The following is a 24,981-nucleotide window of genomic DNA, read 5'->3' on the forward strand; positions in this document are numbered from 1 at the left end:
TCAACACGAACATTTTCAGTCGAGGTGTTGTCAAAGTATTAAATCAATTGCAATGGAACTGTTTTCATTGACCAAGACAACAAAAACACTGTCAATTTGATTTTCTCTGAAAGTTTTCATTATCATTGGAGCCACACTGAATGTGACTTGGGAGTGAAGAGAAACTAGTACAGCTCAACTAAATATCTACTGTAAACATGAAATATTAGCAATATGATAAAAGGGGGAAATTACAGACACTAAATGTGTTTGTGAAAGATCACAATGTTTTTCTTGGTTCATTCTCTACGAAAAACCAAAATGTGTTTTTCATTTTATTTCAATTTTCTTTCGCTTTGAACGTACTGTGCATTTCTTAACCTTATTGACTATGGACTTGGGGCACCGATTAAAATTTTTGGGGGAGATTTTTTTCCTGTCTGTTGTGTAGTATTTATTCTTGATCAGTCTTGAAACTCAAGCATGTTCGTATAGTCTGCCAACTATGTTAGTGTCCTATTGCTTGAGATGTTGCGACCGTAATTAATTGTGAGTGATATCCTTTCTTAAAGGTTGGCCAAGAGTAACCTTTGCAAAAAGACGACTTAAAGGTTGCACTCAGGCACCGTTGATAAACATGCAGGATTTGAAGGATTCTATCTTTCCGGCCATCTCTTTCGAATAGAGTAGGAAAGGAATGTTCTCAACAAAAATGAGAATTTGAAGAAGCCCTCTGGATAATGAACATTTCAAAATGGAACATCACTTGCGCAACTGCAGATTCTTTAAATCACACATTTTCACAGTGCATATCTCAACAAAAACATCAGTGGTGGGATGCCATTTTTCCCCTTTGTCACAACACTGCCGTGTGCTAAGCTCTTAAAATCTTTATGCACAAAGATTAAAAACAGCATGTATGCCCATGTTAGACTTTGATGAAACAATTTGTGGCTGGCGCAGCCCGTGCCCTCACACACACACGATCAAACTGCAGAATTAACAGCAGCTCCGATGAGCCTGAAGATAAATGTACGAGCGCAACATGAAAATATGGCATCTTAACCCCACACACTAAATGCATAAACGGGGCTGCAAAACACACGCCTACTTAGAGTCAATCCACAGTCTTCAGAACTAATCTTGTTTGATCGAACAATGTCCCCCAGTATTTCTTGGAGTGCATAAAAGGGACTAGAGCCGGCGATGCTTGGACGCATATAGACACAGGAGGAGTCCTGAATGCATGTTCACGCATTAAGATATTCAAGCCACTTTCACACTGCATTCCCACAAATTGTTGCATCAGAGGCTTTATTGCAGAGTTTAGATTTCTTCTTTGAGACACAACCGATCATGTTTTTCGAACTTGCACCAACGGTGAGACGGAACGCTGCTTTCTGATGATAAGATGCATGACGACTTCAGCATGACCATGGCAATTATTTTTTAATACAAAGGAACGCGAACAACGAGTCACCACACTCTCGTTGCGCCTTGTGGTGTTTCATCCCTCTCACATGTTTGATAATCCATCGGAAGCCAGCAAATTGCCATGTCGACTTCAACAACCCTTAGCAAATTGGTCACTTAATGTTTTAGGTCAAAGTTGTTGGAAAAAATGTAAAAAGAGCCCTGTATTTTTTTATGCGTGAGCACCACCACAATTGCGAAAATGGGGCTTCAAACATGATGTTTTAATTTAAAGAAGATGATATAAACCCAAATTATTTTGGGGACACAAATTATTGGTGCATTTATGAATCATATACATTTCTGATTCAGAAAGTTGTCTTTTGCCGAATAATAATAATAATAATAAATTTAATTTCTAAGCGCCTTTCAAAGACACTTTACAGTCACAGGATTTTTTTGTGTGCGTGAGCAGCGGCAGCCATTCGCGCCAGCGTTAAACGATTAATGACGCCATTCGTGTACATGATTGTAATTTCACTGCTTCAAATGATCAGACACAGATGGGTCAATTATGAGGGGAAATGTTGTTGTGTTTTCTGCCAAAAAGATCCTGAGGAACCAGACAAACTATGGCTTCTTCAACATGGCTCCATGCCAGCTCACAATTCCTGGAGCTTTTTTTCCAAATGACATGTTTATTTTACTTGAGAAGCCTTGAGGTAGATTTCAAACATTTTCCCCTTCCTTTCAGGTCTTCAGTATCAGTAGCCTGCATACTGAAACCTGGCCAACCTGAGATAGACCCCAGCACACCTGCAACCCTAGTGAGGATAAGCGGTTTGGAAAATGGATGGATACCAAATACACAGCCATGGAGAGAAAGGAAACGGGCAGTGTGTCAAGAGGGAAAGTCCCGCACAGAATATGGAAATGAGTATTGATAACAGAAGATACACAATTAATTCAGTGTCAATAATTACAGGAGCTGCTGCTCAATTTTCTCTGGCGTTTAACACAACACGCAAACACACACAATCACGCACACACACATGCACCACACACGTGTCAAGTGCAAAGCCAACTTGTGTATACGTTGTGTATGACAGACTGAAACAGATGCTGTCTGCTGTAATGTAAGGGAATAAGTAGAACATTTCGTGCACCACCACTGCCCTTTCAGTCTTTCTCCACCCTACACATTTTCTTGGTGTGTGTAAATTGCAATATGCAATTTATATGCTCAAAAGTTTCCTTTTCAGCAGTGTTTTTAAGCAGAGCAAGGTTGGCTTGAGAGATATAGTGGGGTCGACTAGAGTATTTTGTGTATGTGTGTGAGAGAGAGAGAGAGAGAGAGAGAGAGAGAGAGAGAGAGAGAGAGAGAGAGAGAGAGAGAGAGAGAGAGAGAGAGAGAGAGAGAGAGAGAGAGAGAGAGAGAGAGAGAAATTAATTTACATGTCAGTGTTTGTTAGCAGAGGTGGGTAAAGTAGCCTATCATGGTATACAAGAGTAATATTACTTGATAAAAATAATCCAAAGTAAAAATAAAATAATCCTCTAAATAAATGCTCAGGAGTAAATACGCGGTGAATGAAAATACTGGTCACGTACAAAGTAACTGGTGAGCAACTTTCAGAGTGTTTTTGTCTCCATCATGCTTAACTACACAAACCTTAATTACGAGCGATACAACGACAAGTGAGGTTGTAAAGACCACCTTATTCCTTGAGATGAGGTTAGTCAAGGAGCAGCATGTCCATGTTTTTAGAAAGTCCATTTTAATGGCTTTTCGAGATTAAATGCTCACCTCATAAAACTGCATTGTGTACTGCATATGTGCTTAAAGCAAAAGCAAACTCAAAACCCTTGAAATGTCACGGCCTTCTTACTGATATTCAGAGATATTTTGTCTCTTCAAGCCTTTTAAATTGACAGGGAAAAAAAGCAACACTGTACTGGGAGAGTGTAGTGCAGTGAGAAAAAATATGATGCCCCTTGATTAAATAATGATTGCCCATTATCGTTACTTTGTACTTAATTAATAAAACAGAATCCAAAATCATGGCAAAGTGGGTGGAGGCTATCTCTGAGACTGGAATTCAGGTACTTGTCCAAGAAGTTGAAACTATTAAATATCTCATTTTGAACAATTACCTCATCATTTAACAATGAAAGAAAAAATGTGACACACGAGGATATTATCAAATTACTGGTAATTAATCGATGAGAAGGTTTCTTCAGCCGTCATCTGTACAAAAGTAGTAGTAGTACTGGTAATTAACAAAAAAAGTGTCACGGTGGGAGATTTTTCCCTAACTGGAAAAGGACAAGGAAGTTGTATGGACACTAATATTGTAAAAAAAATCATGCACGCATAGATCACAGATTATTTGTGTATTGACTGAATTAAAACATTTCCTGTTCGTGTAGATTTGTGATGGTGCTTTAGTTCATGTGGAAGGAATTGATGGTTCCAACTGTGTTTGAGAATCACTTGGGTTCATCTTGTTGGTTATATCTCTATCACTGTTCTAGCTGAAGCTCTTCCACTAGGTTTTGTGTGTAGCATGGTCAGAGCCATGCGCATGTCCTCATTCACAGGTTCTCCAATGTCTAGAGTGCATATTTTGCATATTAATTGCAGAGGCAATCGAGTCGCAAAGCTATAAATGCATTAACTCAGTGCCTCGTTTGCTTCCTCATCCTTCGCATGTGTGTGATTTTGGGTGAGTTTACTCTGTGGGCATGTGTTAGTGGAAGGTCTGTGATTTGAGTCCGTCTTAATGTGTGTGTGTGTGTGTGTGTGTGTGTGTGTGTGTGTGTGTGTGTGTGTGTGTGTGTGTGTGTGTGTGTGTGTGTGTGTGTGTGTGTGTGTGTGTGTGTGTGTGTGTGTGTGTGTGTGTGTGTGTGTGTGTGTGTGCGCGTGTGTTTGTGGCTGAGAAGTGACACAATATGGCACCATTACGCCACTTCTAATAACATCACATTCAGCATGGCGTCTTTCAGACCATAATAATGTCTGCATACAATGCTGTGTGAGCATAAGCACACTTAAATTTGTTTTTTAAGGATGCCAAGTTACAGCATCCAGAGTCCTAACAATGTGTGTGAAATATTCTTTTATGTCTCTTTGAGGTTTATCTTTTATATTTTGATTTAATACACATGGTTAAAATGCCCAGTGGAGCCAATTTTACAAGGCTGGGTTTGCTTGAAACTAAAATGTATTCATGGCTTTCAGATTTCGCGACAGTAATCTGTCAACCCTCCGTGGTGGCATAGCACAAAATAAAAAAATCCAATGAGTAAGCAAAACATCTGCACAGCTAAACTACTTCAGCTCACTGACTGAAGTCTCACATGATATAAAGAGGTCTAAAAGAAAAAAGCTAAGGCAACAACACTGTGTGGCGTATTACAGACATAATACTCTGAGACACAATATTCATGTCACTGGATTGACACATATTCATGACTCCCCCATATGGAAACACCATATGTGCTCATCAATTAAACATACAAACGCATAACAAATAACGACATGCGGTCTGCTGAATGACACAAAGACACACTAACACCAAAGAAAACCCACACAAAGTTAAGTTGATGTAATGACCCATTTGGCATTGAGCAGCATCTGTTTAGCAGTCATTTATTGCCGAGCCGTCAAAGTCAGTGTCGCCAATACGCAATGCATGAATTCATACACAGCGATCCCCGAATTTATTCGGGAATTGCAAATATGACGCACACACTGGCCAGACCTCTGGCTATGTTTTTCCCTTCCACGAGGGGGCAGCATTTCCCTTTTTTCCATGTTTGCGCTGTACTACAGCTTCAGCTGTTGTTAAAACGCTATATAATCCAATATGTATGTATTGCATTGGATTTTGGACAGCCTCCCTCATTTCAGGCTCATATAACTCCAGACCCATATACGTAATATAGGAATTAACTTGTTTTTCTGATGAAAGAAGAGAGTCTAAGGTTTCATACGGTGCATTGAATGTTTATGTAGTCGTAAAACTAAATGTTCTGTGGGTCCAGCAATTTGAGTGAAAATGCCAAAAACCCTGGCACTGGAGTGGACACATTTTTGCACATCGTCTGGGAGTGAATGAGTTAATGGTGAAAGGGTTGTCCCATACCTCTCGAATTATTTGAAGGTGGTGAATTTTTCTTTGTCATTGTTTTTTGGGTTTGGTGTGCAGTGCCCGAATGTGCTTGGTAATAGTTCTCCAAAAGTGTGGGTGTACTTCAAAGAGTATGCATACCCCTGTGCATGTTGAATTTCATGATTCATTACGCGTTTGGTGGGTTTCAAAATGCTGAAAAAGTAACAAATACAGGCAGATAAAGTCATAAGCTGATGTAATAGTGAGGAAATATATGCCACAAAAGATTTTTTACTCCTTACATTCCAGTACTTTAAAAGGCATTATAAGAATCCCCTGTGTGTTGTGCTTTGAATTTCAGAAAAATAAAAAGTCTGAATTATACATTTATATGTCTCAGTATTTATTGTCAATATTCTTGATCCATAACGTAGACTACGATCCCATACTAAGAATGAACAGAACCACAGACAAATTTCGGGAAGGAGGGTGGAGGGGATGGACAAGTTTAATTGGGCATAGGAGGGTGTTTACACTTTTGTGAAGCCTTGTGCAATGGAAGTTCTCAGCCAATGCGAGCAGCATTCCGCCAGAGTGGTATGAGCACAAAATGCCCGACTTCACCATACTTAATATTGCAGAAACAGAAATACTTACTGAGGACCGTGAATGGCATTGCATGAATGAAGTTGCAAACTCTCCCCTCGCGGTTAATCTAGTCATCGATATGAGCAGAATCTACATACCTTACACTCCCAATTGCGCATCAATGTGTGAACGCAATAGCGATTGGGGTGCAATTTTGAGATTTTTCAAATGATGATGAAGATAATCCATTTAAAAAAATATTTCTGCAATGATGACTTTCCAGCAGCTTATGTATTTGGATTTTCTACTTTGATTCCTTTCATCACTTTGCTGCTGTAAAAGGTAAATGGCTCCACTGTGAGACTAATAAAGGCAAATCCAATCCAATCCAAATCCAATCCAATGACTCACAGGTGCCACAGTAGTGTCATATTTATGACCTAATTTTTTGGACTCTAAAACGCGTTCTCCTTTTTACAACTAAATTTGTAGATACAGCAGGATTGCCCAGTCAGGGGTCGGGGGTCAACAAAATTCACAAACACAGTGAACTAGACCATTGCACTAGCATGAAAAAAACGAGGTGCCAAGCACAACTAGGCCAAGCACAGGCTACTGTTACCAAATTATCAGATGATTTGACAGTGAGCAACTCCACGTGCCACGAGCCTAGAGATGTGTAATACACTCGCAAACACAGTAGATTAGACTTAGGCTAACAGGAAAATGACATTATGGCCATTTTTATGCAGAGTGTACGAGCACCCATCTACCCCTCCAAAAATATGTTTGCCCTTTGAGTTTAAAACATGCAACGCAAAATTTATCAAATGGGTACAGGAGTTCAGTTATTTGTTTGTTTGTTTTTTCAGATTTATTGCAGCGTATATGAACTGTTTTTAACTGTATTTTTTTCCACATAATTCTGAAAAAAAAATCTGTGTGGACAGAATATACATTTGTAACAATGCTGAATCCGCCTCATCTCCCCCTCCCAGCCTAACTCCCTCTTTTGCCATACTCTGGAGAGAACCGGGCCTTTTCTTTCTGTGGCGAGAATGAATTAAATAAACATTGACAGAACAGAATGGAACAATTGCGATGATATCGGCAAAACCCTCAGTGCAGGTAAACAAGATGAGCTCCAGAGCAATTGACATTACGTTTCATTTCAATAATAATGCTTGTGTCAAGCAGACCCATTCCCAGTGGGAACATTGAGACGCTACCAACATTGAGTTGGTAGCGTTTGCACAGCTACCAACATGGTGATTTATTCGGCCTCGACAATGGATATTAAACTAATGAATTCATCCCTGAAAACATCATGGAACCAATACTTCAATACTTCAGTATTGGTTTCATGAAAACACATCAGTTAAACGCGCAAACACACATTTAATTTTCCTTAATATTCCCTCTGCACCCATTTGAAAACCTGCTCTATTGACACTACAATAGTCCTCTAGGAGCCTGAAGAAATAAAGCTAAGGCAAGATTTATTGCTCACACGCACATGCGCATGCATGCGCGTGCACACACAGACACACACACGCACACATACTCACGCACACATTATTGTACAAACGAGTCCTCTTGCACACATACAGAAACATTACATTTCTCTCTCACACACACACACACACACACACACACACACACACACACACACACACACACACACACACACACACACACACACACACACACACACACACACACACACACACACACACATACACGAGCACACGAGCACACGAGCACACGAGCACACGCACACGAGCACACGCACACACACACACACACACACACACACACACACACACATTTGTAGGGAGAAGGAACCTATTTAAATGCTAAGTAAGCAGTCTCCCTTTTGGGGCTATGTGATTATACAGTGGATTTCATAAGCAATGCTTCACAAATAGATTTGCACATGTAGAACTTAATTACAAGCGGCCTCATTTCTCTCTGCGTGTCATATTGCCAAGAATACATCCATTGAAAGAGGTGGGATTACCTTCCCCTGTTTGCTTGTAAAGACCATGTAGCTGCTGTTTTGATTTGATGACATTTTTCACAAACAGATTTGAGTTCCCTTTCCAGACTCTCCCTTTGAATTCTCCCTTGGCTTTATTTGAATGTGTGTCATGCTCACGAGTGCACAGACATTCCTTCACAAAAACAAACCGAACCCGAGAGAGTTGACAAAACTGAGTTAAATGGAGTTTACAGGTGAAGGAAAGAAAATTGGAATCCTGAATCAGCTGCTTCCCTCCAAATGCACATTTGTTGAAGCTTCGAAAGAAATTTCAAAGTTCACAGCATGGCCAACATTTTCAATGAACACACAAGCAACGAGTTTTGAATGATGAAAAAAAAGACATCTCAATAGATCTGCTCGCTGTTGACAAGAACCTGCTGACAGCAAAAAACATTGTCATGCAGCACATGCACCAGCATGGTTAAGGGTGATCAAAAATAAATAAATAAATCCATTTTCCATCACGCTCTATCCTCATTAGGGTAGCGGGGGGTGCTGGAGCCTATCCCAGCCGTGTTTGGGCACTCGCTGGAGGACACCCTGAATTGGTTGTCAGCCAATCGCAGGGCACACAGAGACAAAACAAACATCTGCACTCACTCTAACACCGAGGGACAATTTGGAGTGTTCAATCAGCCTGCCATGCATGTTTATGTAATGTGGGAGGAAACCAGAGGACCCAGAAAGACCCACGTGGGCGCGGGGAGAACATGCAAACACAGGGAGACCGGACCGGGTCTTGAACTCACGATCTCTGCACTGTGAAGTCAACGTGCTAATCACTTGACTACCGGGCCGCAAATTAATATGTAAATAAATAAACACACTAACAAAAAACACAAGTAAATAAATACAATAATTCTCTACATATCTAATATATGCCAACTGCACTCAGCTGTCCATGTGTGTGGTCATGTTTGTACTGGTGTGCATTTAGTCCAATATCATTAAGCAGGTACAAACTTCAGGGGCAAATGGAGTGAAATTAAAGGCATGAACAGCAGCCGCAGTTCATTCTTTGTGGATTCGGCCCTCAGTTGTTTAAAAAGGTCCTACAATAACATTTTCATGGTCGGTGACACACGTTCAGTGTCGCTCGCTGATCCGAGACATTCTACTCCGGCAAAACATCAAAAATGGAAACCCCTTTGAGCACCGTGTGCACCTTCTGGCAAGAAAAGGCACAATCTTGTAGGCTTATTCAGGCAATGACAGAGCCAGTGTGCCACTGTGGACAAGCTGGCCCAAATGGAAGTGCTGTTCTGCATGATAATATTCCAGCTGGAGCAACACAGTGCGGCCATGCACTTAACCCGTTTTCCAAGTTTCTTGCTCTTTCCAACAACTGTATATCACAGTGTGACATTTACAAATGACTTATTATTTTCCCCCTTACATAGAAACCGCATGAATCTCTTTAGTACTCAGTCCACTGAATCAAGCAACTGTGTACCTTCTCTTTTTCTTCTCTCTCCATTAATAAAGCCAGGGCTACTATGAACGGAAGCTGACAGAGATAAATGGGAAAGGAGCGCAAGGAGAAGAGGGGAATAAAGGAAAGAGAAAGAACTGGAGAGTGGGATGCATGGGAATAAAACGGGACTCTGTTTCTTATTTTTACCGGCCCATGTACAAACAGGCTTTCTATATTGTGCTTGCACTGCAGACTGAAAAATGGTTTTCTCCGTGGACAAAGAGCTTAACAAATCATTTTCAAACTTTCATAGCAGAGTAACAATCTAACGCGGTTAGCATTAGTGCATTCAGATTAGAAATAACCTGGACAAAACATCCATCCATTTTCTAATCTGATTATTCTCACAAGGGCCGCGGACGTCCTGGAGCCCATTCCAGTTGTCTCTGGGCCCCGGTGGAGGTCAGCTTGGACTGGTTAGATCATACACACCCAGTAAGTCTGTGTAAAGTGCAATTAAATGCCAATGTGTACTCAGAGATGTGACCAAAGACTGAGGGGTTGCTGGTTTGCTCCTGTTTTCCTGTTCATGAACTTTGATGTACTGTACTTCATTTGCTCTTTGATAAACACAAAACTTTGCTGCAGGGAGAGTAAATTTACACCGATGATGCAACAGTGATACAGTATATTCTGCAAATGTTGTACTACAGTACCAAATGTAACTTTGATTGTTATTTACTTGATTAATTTCACTTCCCACATCTCCCAACGGCCTTGCAAAAATATATTGCAAATCAAACATCAAAGCTGAAAAAAAATTCATCCTATGCAATCAGTAAAATGTTTCCACTTTTATGTCTGTTGATGTACGCATAAATAAACATACTATGACTGTGTCGTGCCTGCTGGGCATAACTCCCCTGCTGTTGATTTTAAATCGTGGAAAACTGGCTGTGACAACTATATTCCTACGTGATTTACATTTTGTTGTATGTGTATCAAGTTGTAGTTAACGCCTCTTGCTGACAAAATAATTTAGTGTAACAAGCAGCAAAACATTTGTTGATGTCTACACACAATCCTCGGTTCAGATTATGATGCCTGCTCTGCAGCCATACCCAATACGTGTGCATGTAACCAAAATCGGATGTTATAATCTTCATCGTCATCATCATCATCATTCGGCTCATTGGTTGAGACCGCCTTTAACTTCTCGGTTCATCAACAGTATTCTAAAGTTTATTCTTTTCAACACTTTAAATTAGATTCGACTGTGCAAGTTGCTTCTAAAGAAGAGTGATGAAATGGTTTCCGCCTTTGCTTATTCTGTTTCTGTCCTGCGGTGTCCAGTAATATGCAGTCAGCACTGGATTCAATTATTTTGTTTCTTGAATGAATCAGGTAGGACTCCGGAAAACTCAACAGTCGTGTGGATATGTGACTGGTGTGGATTGTTGTTGGGGTACTTGTTGGGTATGCCAGATGATTTTAGGAAAACAAGACACTCAAAAGATACTTTGAGTGTCATGTCAATTATTCATATCAAGAACCCGAAAAGTGCCTGTTCTCCCATTCAGTAATCCCTCTACTTGGGCCATCTGAGTACCATCTTCCAGGCAGACGTCTTTGTTGCAATGGTAAAAGAGATTGTGCTCGAGGAAGGGCAGGCAACAGATGTCAGGCTGTTGTTAAGGCAACTGAATGTGCACTAGTGACATTCATTAAAATACGAACACAATCATTGGGAAGAATAAAAATATATTGTGTGATAGCTTACAAGAGGTCCAGTTTTACTTTGCACAGTGTGCCTCAAGACAACTACTATTTAGATTTTTCTTCATGCAACAATTTCCGGATGTACTTTGGCTGCTGCCCAAAGACAGCTGGGATAGGCCCAGGACGCCCACAACCCTCATGGGGATAAGCATAACAGGTAATGGAAGGATGTATAGTTCACTACAGACTATGAGCTTAAACTGGGTATGAATTACAAAACTATTTACATGTGGCTCCACCTTTTTAAAGGCCCGAATGAAATGGGACAAGAGGCTACTCGACTGTTCCATGACCAGGAGGTCTTGCAGGGCATCACACGAGATGAAATCCAGCCTTTGGTGATGTCCGTGGGTTTGAGACTATAGGCAGTCCATGATTGCAAAGGATTTGCAACCAATCTGGTGACGGTTAGCTTGTCCAATTGATGACTTTATGGACTGAATTTGGTGTTGGTATATTCTTTTTTGAAAGTGTTTATTTTTGTTTTGATTTCTACTCCTGTACTTTATGTCTCCCTCTGTCCTTTTTTTGTCTGGGTAATGAAGTAGAATCAGCACAGAAATATGTCAAATCATTTTGGCAAAACGCTGATCTTTGCCATATTACGGCTGCTGCTGTAGCAAGCTCAAACTGCGCTGTTGCTGCTGTGTACGCTATTACTCCATTTGATCACAATCCATAGGGACGAGCCCGACAGAGGACATTAAATCAACTAAGGAGAGGCTACAGACACTGGTAGATTTGCTGAGGGCTGTCCTGGAGAGTCACGGTGATGAAGAGGGAGGCGGGGGGGGGGGGGGATTAAGGAAGGAGAAGGAAGATCTCCTCAGTTCTTATAAATAACGGGAGATTTCACTTGGGATGGACTGCACAGCATGTAATGTCAAGGTGTCAAGAATGAATCAATGAGTCAACAATTGATTTATGATCAAATTAAGTGACAACTATTTTTGGATTTGAGTTAGACCTCAAAGTGCGGAGGTGCAAGGTTCAATTCCAGCTCTGGTCTCCCTGTGTGGACTTTGCATGTTCTCCCCGGACCTGCGTGGGTTTCCTCCAGGTCCTCTGGTTTCCTCCCACATTCAAAAAAAAATGTGCATGGCAAGCTGATTGAACATTGTAAAGTGTCCCTTGGCGTGAGTGTGAACACAAATGGTTGTTTGTCTCTGTGTGCCCTGCAATTAGCTGCCAACAAATTCAGGGTATCCCCTGCCAGTACCCGTCCCCCCTCCCCCACAACTCTAGTGATGATAATACAATATTCACTTCATAAAGCAGGTCAGAAAATGGATGGATGAAGTAATCATTCAGGGCCATTGTTTAGCTTAAAATTGTCCAAATGTTCCTATTCCTGCCTCTTCATTAAATCAGATACCCAGTCTGTCCAATTCTCGACTAGGACTGCCACTAACGATTATTATGCCAGTCAAAGTGTCACCAAAAAGTTTTACAATTATTTGACTAACTGGATCATGAAAATGAAATTATATAACCGTAGCAAGAATCTCCTTTTATCCAACCACTGTTATTTTACGGATTGAAATTTTTAAGGTATATATTAATATATTAGAGAGCACTAGCACGAGGCCTCACTTAACCCCCAATATTACTACTACTGAGCGTATTTTGTGTTTGCTGAGCGTACTACTGAGCGTATTTTACAAAGATTCCACCGCATATAGCTATATTTTACGTTTAAAGACTCGCACTGAATATTCCGGAAGTCTTGTTTTTGACGTCACTGAAGGAACACCCCTGACCAAAAAAAGGACACATTGTAGCAGGCCTTCCATCACATCAACATATTTTGCTGTACTTGTTTGGTCTGAAAACGTCATGCTGCACCAAAAACAGCCAGAAGAGGGCGATCAAGCTCCATGTAAGGAATTTATCAGCCTGTGGAAACGGGCTGATTAATTCCTCACACGGAGCTTGGTCGCCATTTTCTGCCTCTTTTTTACTGATCCATTTCCCCCCAATGTTGCCTCAAAATGGCACGGAATAAATTATTTAATCAATTGCAAACATGTATGCTTTCCTCTTCAGAACTATTTGAATCATATTCATAACTGGATGTGTAACAAGAAAGCATAATCTCCGAATCTGAAGCCACTGTTTTGATTCTCCAGCAATGCAAGACGTCTTGGCGTGCCGTCACGAACTGGGGGCGGGACTTTCTGAAAATGCCCAATTCGCAGCTCAATTTTTTGCAGATTTTGGACACTGAGTCATTTTTAGTGGTGTTTTGCATTTTAATAAAAATATCATACTGCGTGTTTTGGGTATTTTAGATGCTATACAACGTTTTTCTAATGTCAGTTAGGAAACAAAAAAGTGACGCTGGTTGTCCTTGAAGTGACCATCTGAACATATTAAACAGGCAAGAGGAACCACAAATATCATGTAGCTTAGCTGATTGTCTGTAGTCCGCTGGAGATCGTCAAGTTTGAATGGACTTTTCTTTTTCCAAAAGTGGTGGCACCAGTAGGATTCAAATTTTCAAATCTGATATTTTTATCACGTATTATGCATAAAATTCAGAATTTAGTGTTCCAAGATTCACTGCCAGTCAAAGAGCAACTGAAAGTTCAAGGCATTTCGTAAAGAGGGTGGCTAATACCATGTTAAATCGCTGGTGAAGTTTACAAAGGCTAAAGTAGGAGTGAAAGTATTTACTGGTAGTTGCTGCAATTAAAAAAAACTTTTTTAGGATCTAGTTTGCGGGAAAAATGATAATTTTTGCAGGACCAACAAGAAACTCCACCTTAAACGTGACCTCAGCAAACACAATCAGCTTTGAGCAATGCAATTAAAATCCTTCTATTCTTTCAACCATAGTTTAAGACGATTGGGACGACTTAATGAAAACCACCAACAATCTCTTTTTAAATTAAGACGATTGGGACGACTTAATGAAAACCACCAACAATCTCTTTTTAAAAACAAGCATTTCTATATTTTAAAACAAACATTACAGTGGTTCACTTTTGTCAGAGGAAAAACTACATAGTGCTTTTATAAGGCACCGTCCCTTTCATATGAACATTGGATTGGATATGCCTTTATTAGTCTCACAGTGGAGAAATTTACATTTCACAGCAGCAAAGTGATGAAAGGAATGAAAGTAGAAAAACGAAATACATGAGCTGCTGGAAAGGCAGCCACTCTCGCGGCGCCGTCTTGAAATCAAAAGAACAAAAAAAAAACTAAATAACAAATAATATGACAGCATAGAGACAATATGACAAAACAAAGACACAGAGAGACATTCATTCTTCAGGACTTGCTGTACCCTCTTTGTGATGACATGAAGCAGTTCTAGATGAAAGAGGAGAGGATCAAAGCGTCTTTCCAACAGTGGATCAGGGACATCATGGTGGAATGTGCACGTCGACTACAAGCTAAATGTTGAAAGCAAACACGCAGCTGTAGCATCCATTGACGAAAAGAGATTATCTCACATCCCCTGTTCCACATAAATCTGCTTCAATTCCAAGCCGCAACAGTTCCACATACGCATCGGCGCCCTGCGCTGACGCTCCTTTCTTCTTATCGCGGGTTCCTCAAGCCATGCATCCACCCAGCCGCAGACTGTCCAACAGCACTGACCTTTCCGCTAAACAAAGCGGGGCTGTGAAGATGCTGCCCATTACAGGCGCAAAAAAAGCACAATGGCCCCTTTGGTGTCCAGCGATGGCAGTCGAATGGCTCCGACATTCCTCCCATTCAAAAACAGTACTGGCATATTCTTGCTGCTGAAAAGGCGCAACCGCTCAGTACAGTCTCCTCCTTGATGAATGTCGTGGTCAAAAATGCTGAAAAACAATCTGTATCCGTTCCACACGATGCACAACAACACAAAGTGACAAAAGAAAACACAAAACAAGACAAAACGACCAAAAAAAGCAAGGCTCATGAGAGCACTTGCTGAGGCTGCCTACTCGGGCGCCATCTTGATCAACTTTGCAGTTTTAAAAACATTTGGGAAGTTGAAAAGGTAAAGTTGAAATAGCCACCAGCAAGATGAGAAAAAAAATCTTTAGTGTTCAGCTCCATTGCCAAGATTTTTACATGTTTTCTAACCCTGAATGTAGCAGATGAAAAATGTACTCATACAATCGCATTTTTGCATATTTGCCTCTTTTGACAAGTAAATTGAAAGAGAGGCCTGCGACCAGAATGACTAACACAAGGACAGTTATAATAGTTGCAGTCCAGACAAAGTGACCGCCAAGAAGGATAACACTGCTGGCTGTCTCCTCTCAGTGATGCCATCGGTATCATGTAGCTGGACAGCATGAAATAACACCTCCGCACTCGTGCATTTACCTGCAGCTGTATATTCTTCGCAGCATTCCTGCAAAACAACCAAAGTGTACCTAACCACTTAACACTGACAAAGATGAAAGCTAAATAAAACTATAATTTAAAAAGAATCAGCGCTTCATAATAATCAACCTTCAAGTGGCGTGCTGTCATCCAAAGCCTTTGTCAGCAGGCTTCTGACAGAGAATATACTGAATCACCAAGTTCTTATCAGCTCCAGGGCTCCATTCTCCGCTTGTCCTCCGCATTGTTGTGAACTGACCTACAGGCGCCAGAACACTCCCATAGAAAGTTCCTATCGTTTTCTGCAGCAACAGATTTAGACTTTTTTTTCCTTTTATGTTGGAACAAAAGCAGCACTACCACAACCTATTATTACCATACTAAGTTATATTCTGAGATGTCGGATCCCGAAAGGGCCTGTCTACTGGTTGAGTCGAAGCTCCTGTGGCTCAAGCCACAGGAGTATCGTGTATAATAATTTGTAATAGCATTCATAAATATGCATGTGAAATAAATACTCAATCTTTTTGGAACACTTCAAAAAACAAAACACTTCATGAGAAAGAGAACAACATCGGTAACACCGTCTTCTCTCTCAGCCCTCCAGGTGGTTTGCATAGTCTTGAGCATGTTTAGTAGAGTAATAATGTCTCGTTTTGGGAGCACCACAACTTTCTCTGTGCATTTAAGACATATCCAGGGGCCCTGTGCTCAGTCACTGTTTTATTTTCTTGAAATTTGCCACCCTCTGCGCCAAATGTTTTTATTCACAGCAGATGTTGAAAAAGCCATGACTGACACGGAGTGACAAGATACGTATTCCTTCCATTTGGTGTCACTTCAGAATTACCTTTTGTAACAAGCTGTCATAATTCCAAGCTAAGGGTCACATAAATGAAACAAATAGACAAAAACCAACACAAAATGCCCAGGTCAATATAATTTTACAAAAGGTGTGGGCCTCACTAACATTAAAATTTGATGTCAAATAGGGGACTGCAATATATCATGTGGGTCCCAAAGGGCCCATGTACCACATCTTTGAGACCACTGATTTAAAAGGTTGAAATGCAAACTTAGTGTTATTCTAAACTGTGTAATATTAAAGGACAACTGACGTCTCCGGACAAGTTGTGTCCATGTAAGGAATTTATCAGCGGCTGGTAAATTCCTTACACGACTTTGTCGCCATTTTCTGCCTCTTTTTGGTCCTACACGAAGTTTTAAGACCAAAGTACAGCAAAATGCATTGACGTGATGGAAGGACTGCTACAATGTGTCCTTTTTTTCAGTCAGGGGCGTTCCTTCAGTGACATAGGGTGAGGAATCGTCAGCAACTCAAAAACAAGACTTCCAGAATATTCCCACCCCTGATGCCTCAAAATGACACGGAATAAATTCTTTAATCGATTGCAAACATGTATGCTTTCTTCTTCAGAACTATTTGAATCATATTCATAACTGGATGAGTAACAATATAGCATATTCTCCGAATCTGAAGCCATTGTTTTGATTCTGGAGCAAGGCAAGATGTCTTGCCGTGACACCACGAACATGGGGGCGGGACCTTCTGAAACTGGCCACTTCCTGTTTCAAATTGTAGTACTTTTTAGACACTTTAAGTCATTTTTATTGGTGTTTTGCATTTGACTAAAAATATCATACTGCGTGTTTTGGGTATTTTAGATGCTATAAAACGTTTTTGTGATGTCAGACAAAAAAGTGACGTCGGTTGTCCTTTAAATTAACCCTATGCCAAATGCAATGCTGCCTCTCTCAAAAAAAAAAACGTGTGACAAAAAAATGATGCATTGATCATTTCCTCAAGCAAGACATAAAATGTCATTTTTTCACCACAATACATCATGACATTTTGAAATTGCCGGGACACATAGTTTTGGTACTAAGGAAATAGCAGAAAATAATGCACTTCGCTTGTTGAAGACTTATTTTATCGAAATACTGTATTATGCGTGAAATACATTTGTGTCAAATCAGCAGGTCTTGTTTTTTTTGTTTTTCTACTTCTTCTGTTCCTTTCCGCTTCCTTTCATCACTTTGTTGCTGTGAAATGGAAATTTGTCCACTGTGTCTCACAGTGGAGTAATAAAGGTGAATCCAATCCAATTCAATATAAAAACTAGTGCAGATGAAATTTTGGATTGACATTACAGTACATAGTTGAATGTAACTAAATTCAGTACCCGGCAGACAAAATATATAAAGTAGCAACTACACACACACTCCCTCAAACGTTTGAAATATGTAAAACCAATTAACCACGATGCATTTTCAACTCTGTTAATATCAGCAATGATTCAAAAGTCGTAATAATCTCAAACTGAGGTACAAAGAAATAAGAAATATCAATTTACTGTTGACATCAACACACACACACACACACACACACACACACACACACACACACACACACACACACACACACACACACACACACACACACACACACACACACACACACACACACACACACACACACACACACACACAGTAGATTCGCAGTGCCCTTCCACTTTGACAATTGACTACACCTTGCTGCTAAAGAGCCATAATTCTTAAACCCTATGAATTCCCACACTTGAGTGTGAGTTGCTATGGCAGAAACACACACCTGCATACCATCACCACACATTCTGTTTTTGAACAGGAACTCCCTCTAATGCTCATACAGACCAGAGTACATGGAGAGAGTGGGGAGGAGGTAGAGAAACACCTGCTGGGCTGGAAAGCACTCAGACAAACAGAGTCTGTATTTGGAAGTTTTGAACAAATGACAAAATTATACAGTGGCTCACCCAGAATCTGTTTTGTCCTTACCGTTGGTTGACTGAATGGAAAACAGCATAAATAAGTTTTGTATTTCTGCAGGCCTGGTCAGAGCCTTCTATTCGTCCCAGTTTGTCCAACATTGCATGACACGGTGGTGTTTGGGTTGTGCTTATTTGTAATGTAGCTACATGGTGGTGGGGCAAACTCAAAGTAACAGCTGTGTGATGCAGTCCGGCAGCTTCCTCATAAACACACAACTACACGTTTTGTTCAGAGGCTTCGCAGCTAAATAGAGGGCCCTCATTACTGGTCATCCTTTAAAACCGCCTCCTTTGCATTGGGGGTAGGTGGTGAACTTGAGAAGCCATTGGCCATGTTATGGGACATCAAACGACTTTTTTGATATTTTTCCTCCACAGATCAATACGCTGCAACCTCATCTTTTTAATTTGTCCCCAATAGTCTGACCTTTTTTCATCCATTCAATGAGTGCTTACAATTACAGGATCGTGGTTTAAGAGAACCCAGATACAAAACTGACTGTCGTGAGAAAATGAGATACGCATCTTGTTAAAATCTCCTTTTTTAAACCAGTGTGAATTCTGACATGCCTCTTGGTTTATCCCTGGATGCACTCATACGAACGAACAAAAACATGCAAACTATCGCTGGCACGTCCGCTCACTTAATCGATCGTGGTCGCTCGTCCGCCGGGGTGCGTGCGCGTACATACACACACGCGCACGCACACGCACGCGCACACACACACACACACACACACACACACACACACACACACACACACACACACACACACACACACACACACACACACACACACACACACACACACACACCTGTCAAGTGCAAATTGATGCGTAAAATAGAACTGTGATAGTCTCTTACCTGCGATGTAAAAGGTACACGATCAGTCCCCAAAGTGATGCCAATGACCGGATCTTTACTTGCACACTGTTACAGTTTTCGAATAATCCAACCTCTCTCGTCTCCTCTTTTCTCACCGCTGCAGACAATCGTTTATCACCGTCTGATCCCGCTCTCCCATCCCTTTCTCCGTCAAAAGCGATTCTACGAGCCCCTGAACGAACTTTCTTGGTTCAAATAAGCGTATTTAAAACGCCTTTCCCATTTGTTCACTCTTTTGAACATGGCACGGACTCCAATCGGTCATTCTGTTTTCGCGCATTACTCTGGAGCAATAGGTCCACTTTTACGCATCCAAAATGCGGAGTGTGAGACTTTCACTCGAAGAAAAATACTAGTGAACGATCAGACGCAGAGCTGATAGTTGTAATTTTGGCAATATATAACTTTGGCTCATCGTTTTCAATGCGTAATCGCTGTTTTGGCGTCCTCACTTGGCCAGCTGAAGTCTATTGATCGGCTAATTGCTTGCCAAGAAATGCGCAAACTGTTGCAAGAGTCTGCGTCGCTTTCCTTGGATTAATTCCAAATGTCAAAATGCAGTCCCAGGGCAAAGTCGTGTTTCACGCAAAGGCGAACGCCGGTATCGCTCCAAACATTCCAAAATACATTCAAGCATGACAACCTCGAAGTTCTTCTGCCCGAGAAGGCTTTTTGTAAATGTTCTATTCTAATCACAAAAAGAGCTATCAAAAAATTAGGTTCGTCTTCTCATCACTGCATCAGGCGCTTGGAGATGTTTAAAGTAACCTCTTGCAGGGGAAAAAACGGCGAGAAGGCTGGAGTCACCTTTTGCATTCCTCTCCTCATCGAGGGAGGAGAGGAATGTGTGAGCGGGAAAAAGAGAGGGTTGGTGTGTTCTCTTTCCACTGAAACGGAACTTCTGGGATAATAAAAGGACGGAGAAGAAGCTATGAGGCAGAGGCTGCGACGGTTAAGTGAACACACGAACTCTACTTTTCTCGGTGGAGGAATGCGCCTCGTCCTCCTCACCCCTCCTCCTTCTCTCTATACGTCTCTCTTACCTCGGCTCTTGTGGGCAGTTCTGACACAAATTAACTTAAATGTGTACTGTCATAAAGAAAATTTGGTATTTGGTCAACAATACAATGCACTACATTGAAATTCTTTTCTGACTGTTTTATTGGAAGAGATGAGGCAAACAAAGTGCGCTGTTCTCTTCAGCACGACAAACCAGCAGTCAAATCCACTCAGAACACAGAAAGGTGATTTATCGTTTTCTCGTTTGCCCCTTCATTAGTTAAAACGACGCATACTCAAAAATCTGCCGCCAACAACCAGAGAAAATGAAGGGATATGAAAGGCAGTGTGAAAGACCTCGATGGTGATTTTTAGCTTGAAAAGGGCGTCTACTGTCCCCTCTTGGTCAGAAAGGCTAATGACGCGAGACACGAGAAGTTTTGAATGGACAGCAACTCTGCTCAAACATAGAGACAGGGCAGGAAACAAGGCATCCGTCTTGAAGATGACTCCCAAGAGATGACTGACCCACACCTTTCAAATATGACCCCCCCCCCCCCCACGGCAGTCCGTCTAATTTCCCATCAGAGTTCACACAAAGTCCCTGAACATTCCTTGGATCAATATCAGACATGCACATGGTGGCCAAACCAGCAAAACACCTGTATAAAAACTAACATTTAACCATAGTTTCTAAGGATAGGGTGAGGAGTATCTAAGAATTAGTTAAATATTTTAATGCCACATTTTGTATTGTAAATTGCCCCAAAATGACTTGTCCAGAAATTACCAATGAAAGACATACTAAAGCTTTCTTAGTGGGTTTTCCATCAGACTGGCTCCACCATCGATGACGTGAGTTCAACGTCACACACAGAACTCCACACAGAACTGTGTACAAGGCGCACCTGCAAAAGCATGCCGACTCCACACAGGAAGGCCAGTGGTCAGAATTAAACACTGAACCTCTGTACTGTGAGGACTGTCTGCTAACCAGTCTCTGACTGTGACGCCTACTTATAGAATGTCATGTTGATCAAAACATGATCAAGGTTCTCTGTGTAAATGTTTCACACGACACAGCATTTTGGCATTAGTTTATTGTATAAGTCTACGTGAAAAATGGCAGTTGTTACGCTATATTATACCAACCAAACTCATAGGAAGTTAAGATAATTATTTTAATGTTGATGAGAACTTGATGCCTAAAAGGTCGATGCATAGGAAGACTTTCGACGAAAAGGTTTCTACAGCCGTCATCTGTACTTTTTGAAGGTGTCGGACGTTTCGCTTCTTATCCAAGATGCTTTGACAGCGAACTAAAGTCTTACTGGTAGTATTGACCCTATATATATATATATATATATATATATAAATGAAATTGAGCCAGTTGTGTATATGGAGGATTCAATATGTCTGTGTAAGCTCTCAGTCACACAGGAGTGGTCCATTGATGAAAAGGTTTCTTCAGCCGTCACCTGTACTTCTTTGAAGGTGTCGGACGTTTCACTTGTTATCCCAGAAACTTTGTCAGCAAACTAAAGTCTTACTGGTAGTTTAGGCCCTATAGATATATCCCTACTGTCCAGACATGGCGGTGCCGGACACTGCTATGATAGGTCCCTACACTCAGGTTGGGGGGAGCAGAGGACCACTCCCTGCAGCCCCACCGATTGTTCCTACATTCCTGACTAACGACCAGCCTGATTGCCCCACTCCCTCCGGTATCACCTCATCAGCATTACTAATGTTGCCTAACCTATGTTGCCTAAGCAGGCTATTGTACGAACGATCCAAATTGAACCTCACCCCACCATATTGGTTTAATGAAGGATTTAGCTTTTTATGAAAATTGCTTCTTTTACTCCCCTTTGAAATCATCTATGTTCTTTTGCTAAGATTTTAACCTCATTGTAATCAAATGAGTGGTTGCTAGCTTTTAGGTGCATATGTACTGCCGATTGAGGCCCACTAGTATTATCCCTGCGATGTTGATAAAGTCTTTATTTGAGAATTTGTTTAGTCTCCCCAATGTATTGCTCTTTGCTATTTTCATTCTTACAATGTATTGAATAAACTACATTACTTTGTTTTTCATTTGGCAGCCTATCTTTTGGGTGCACTAATTTTTGCCTTAAAGTTTCGGTTTGAAATAAGTACAAATTTTGTGTTGCCAAAGTACTCTTTGTAGTTTTTCAGAAACTCCTGCAATGTAAGGTACTGCTACTCCTCTCCTTTTTGTATCTTCAGAATTTTTGGTTTCATTCCCTATTTTTTCTTTCTGACATTTGTCAAACGACCACCGAGGGTACCCACAGTATATGAGTGCTCTCCTGATATGTTTTGACTCCTTTTCTCTGCCTTCGACGCTTGTTGGTATTAGTTTAGCCCTATGCTGGAGGGTTCTGATAACTCCTAGTTTGTGTTGTAGAGGATGGTTCGAATCGAAAAGTAAGTATTGGTCAGTGTGTGTAACCTTCCTAAAGACCTAAAGGATGTGAGGGCCTGTTTCTCCATCTCTTCCATGTACAGATTAGCCAATATGGGTGAAACTGGTGAGCTCATAGCACAACCATGAATTTGTTTGTAAAATTTTTCCCTAAATTGAAAATATGTAGTATTTAGGCAGATTTCCAATAATTGGCAGATGTGGTCCGGTTTAAGTTTGGTTCTTTCATGCAAAGAAACGTCTGCCAGCAGTCTCATCCTCACCACTGAGACTGCTGCTGGGGTGGGGACAGATGTGAAGGGAGAAGTCACATCGTAAGATGCCAATTTTTCCTCAGGTTCCAATATGAAGTCTTTGATCCTCTCTACAAACCATGTGGTGTTCTCTACGTGATATTCTGTGTTCCCAACCAACGGAGCTAAGATCGTTTTTAGATATTTGGCTACATTGTATGTAGACAGTGACGTGCAGTCAGTGGAGGCAGGTGAGGCAGTGCCTCACCTGTCATCATGGAAAGCTGTCATGGAAATATCAAATGAAAAAATAAATTAAACAGTTAGATGTATTTAGTGATTTGTACTTTAAAGTTCTTGTCCATTTAACTTCACCGTTTTAGGATTTTTTTTCAAAATTGCTGAATTTTCACATTTACCGTTCAAATACGAAGTAGAGACGAGCGGTGACGTCATTGATGACGTCAGTGCCTCACCAGCCATGAACATCACCGCACGTCACTGTATGTAGAGGAGTCAATGCTACAAACAATGGGTCTGAGGGGGAACCCTTCTTTATTTATTTTAGGCAGGCCATAGATACATGGCGTGGCCTCTCCCGGGTATAATCTAAAATACATCTGTTTGTCTAACGTTTGGAGACAGTCTATCATTTCTTTCTTGTATCTATTGGAAGGCTCCCTTTTTAGACAAACAGATGTATCAAGACATTGTGTCATGAAAGAGAGCAAGCAATTTTCAACCTGGGACTCCTAGTTATAAATTGATCAATAATTGGGAAAAAATAATACTCACTCATCTAGGCCGACCAAGTTTTTGAAAAAAGAAGGTTTATGCACGACGCCAGTGAAAAGTGAAATGTGAATCTTGTCCAGTCTACGTACGTACAACAGCCTGCTTGGGCAAAATAGGATTAGTAATACTGATGAGGTGATACCGGTGGAAGTGGGGCAATCAGGCCAGTCGTTTGTCAGAACAATAGGAACAATCAGTGGAGCTGAAGGGAGTAGTCCTCTGCTCCCCCCAACCTGAGAGCACGGACCTATCATAGCAGAGTCCGGCACCGCCATGTCTGGACAGTAGTCCTGAGGAGCCCTCAAAAGAAACCAAAAAGTTCTTAATTCACAAATTTCAGAAGAGTTAAAGGAAGAAGTCTTTGTTGTTTTTCCTTTCATTCATTGTTTCAATCAAAATTATTTTCAACAGAAGTACAGTATAACTGTTCCAAGACCGGCTTGTTTCCTCACTTGCACTAGCCCATGTATCAAATGAGAAATTATTTGATAAATATTTATGCCAGATCAGCCATATGCATTTGCGATACTTGTATGTCATCACCTTTTTAAAATAATTTTGGAGCTAATAAATAAATAAATAAATACATGGATAAATAAATAAATAAATAAATAAGAACCCCTACCTCTCCCAAATATAACCACTTTCTGTCTTGCAATGTGCAGCCCGGTCATCGAGTTGTATGGTTGATTAATAATTCCAATTAATGCTGATAATTAAGGATGTAGCCAATTTTAAACTCGCCAGCACCCTGAAATGGTAAAGGCAAAATAAACAAATACAGTGATACCGTGGCTTATGAACTTAATTCGTTCCCAGAAAGTGTGTGTAAGGCAAAAAGTCAGTATTCCAAATATTAATTTTCCATAGGAAACCATTAAAATGAGAATAATCTGTTCCCATGTCCCAATAAAACATAGTTTTCTACTAAATAATCCTTAAAAAGTACACAAAATATATCTTACTTTATGTATAATAAACGTGTTATGGTATTGTAATTAAAGAAATAAACTGTACTTATTAATAAAGTATTTTATTTACCTTTGTGATGGTCGTTGATGCCTTCACGATATGGAGTAGGAGGAAGTGGGAGGGAAAGTCACATTCCATAAGGACTGTAGGAAGGA

The 24,981-nt window shown here is 40.7% G+C and overlaps 1 protein-coding gene across 3 annotated transcripts in view; it reads right to left on the reverse strand.

The window, feature by feature from the left end:
• The window catches only part of il1rapl2 (interleukin 1 receptor accessory protein-like 2), a 234,494-nt gene extending 214,152 nt beyond the window's left edge, over window positions 1–20,342 (reverse strand). For all 3 annotated transcript variants that reach the window (XM_088989502.1, XM_088989503.1, XM_088989501.1), the window contains exon 1: window positions 19,358–20,342. The gene's annotated coding sequence lies outside the window, so the exon portion shown is untranslated. The remainder of the gene's footprint in view (window positions 1–19,357) is intronic.
• Window positions 20,343–24,981: the final 4,639 nt, after the last annotated feature.

The sequence above is a fragment of the Hippocampus bargibanti genome, linkage group LG02 (genome assembly GCF_051943395.1).
Source record: "Hippocampus bargibanti isolate YZ-2025 linkage group LG02, ASM5194339v1, whole genome shotgun sequence".
Lineage (NCBI taxonomy): Eukaryota > Metazoa > Chordata > Actinopteri > Syngnathiformes > Syngnathidae > Hippocampus > Hippocampus bargibanti.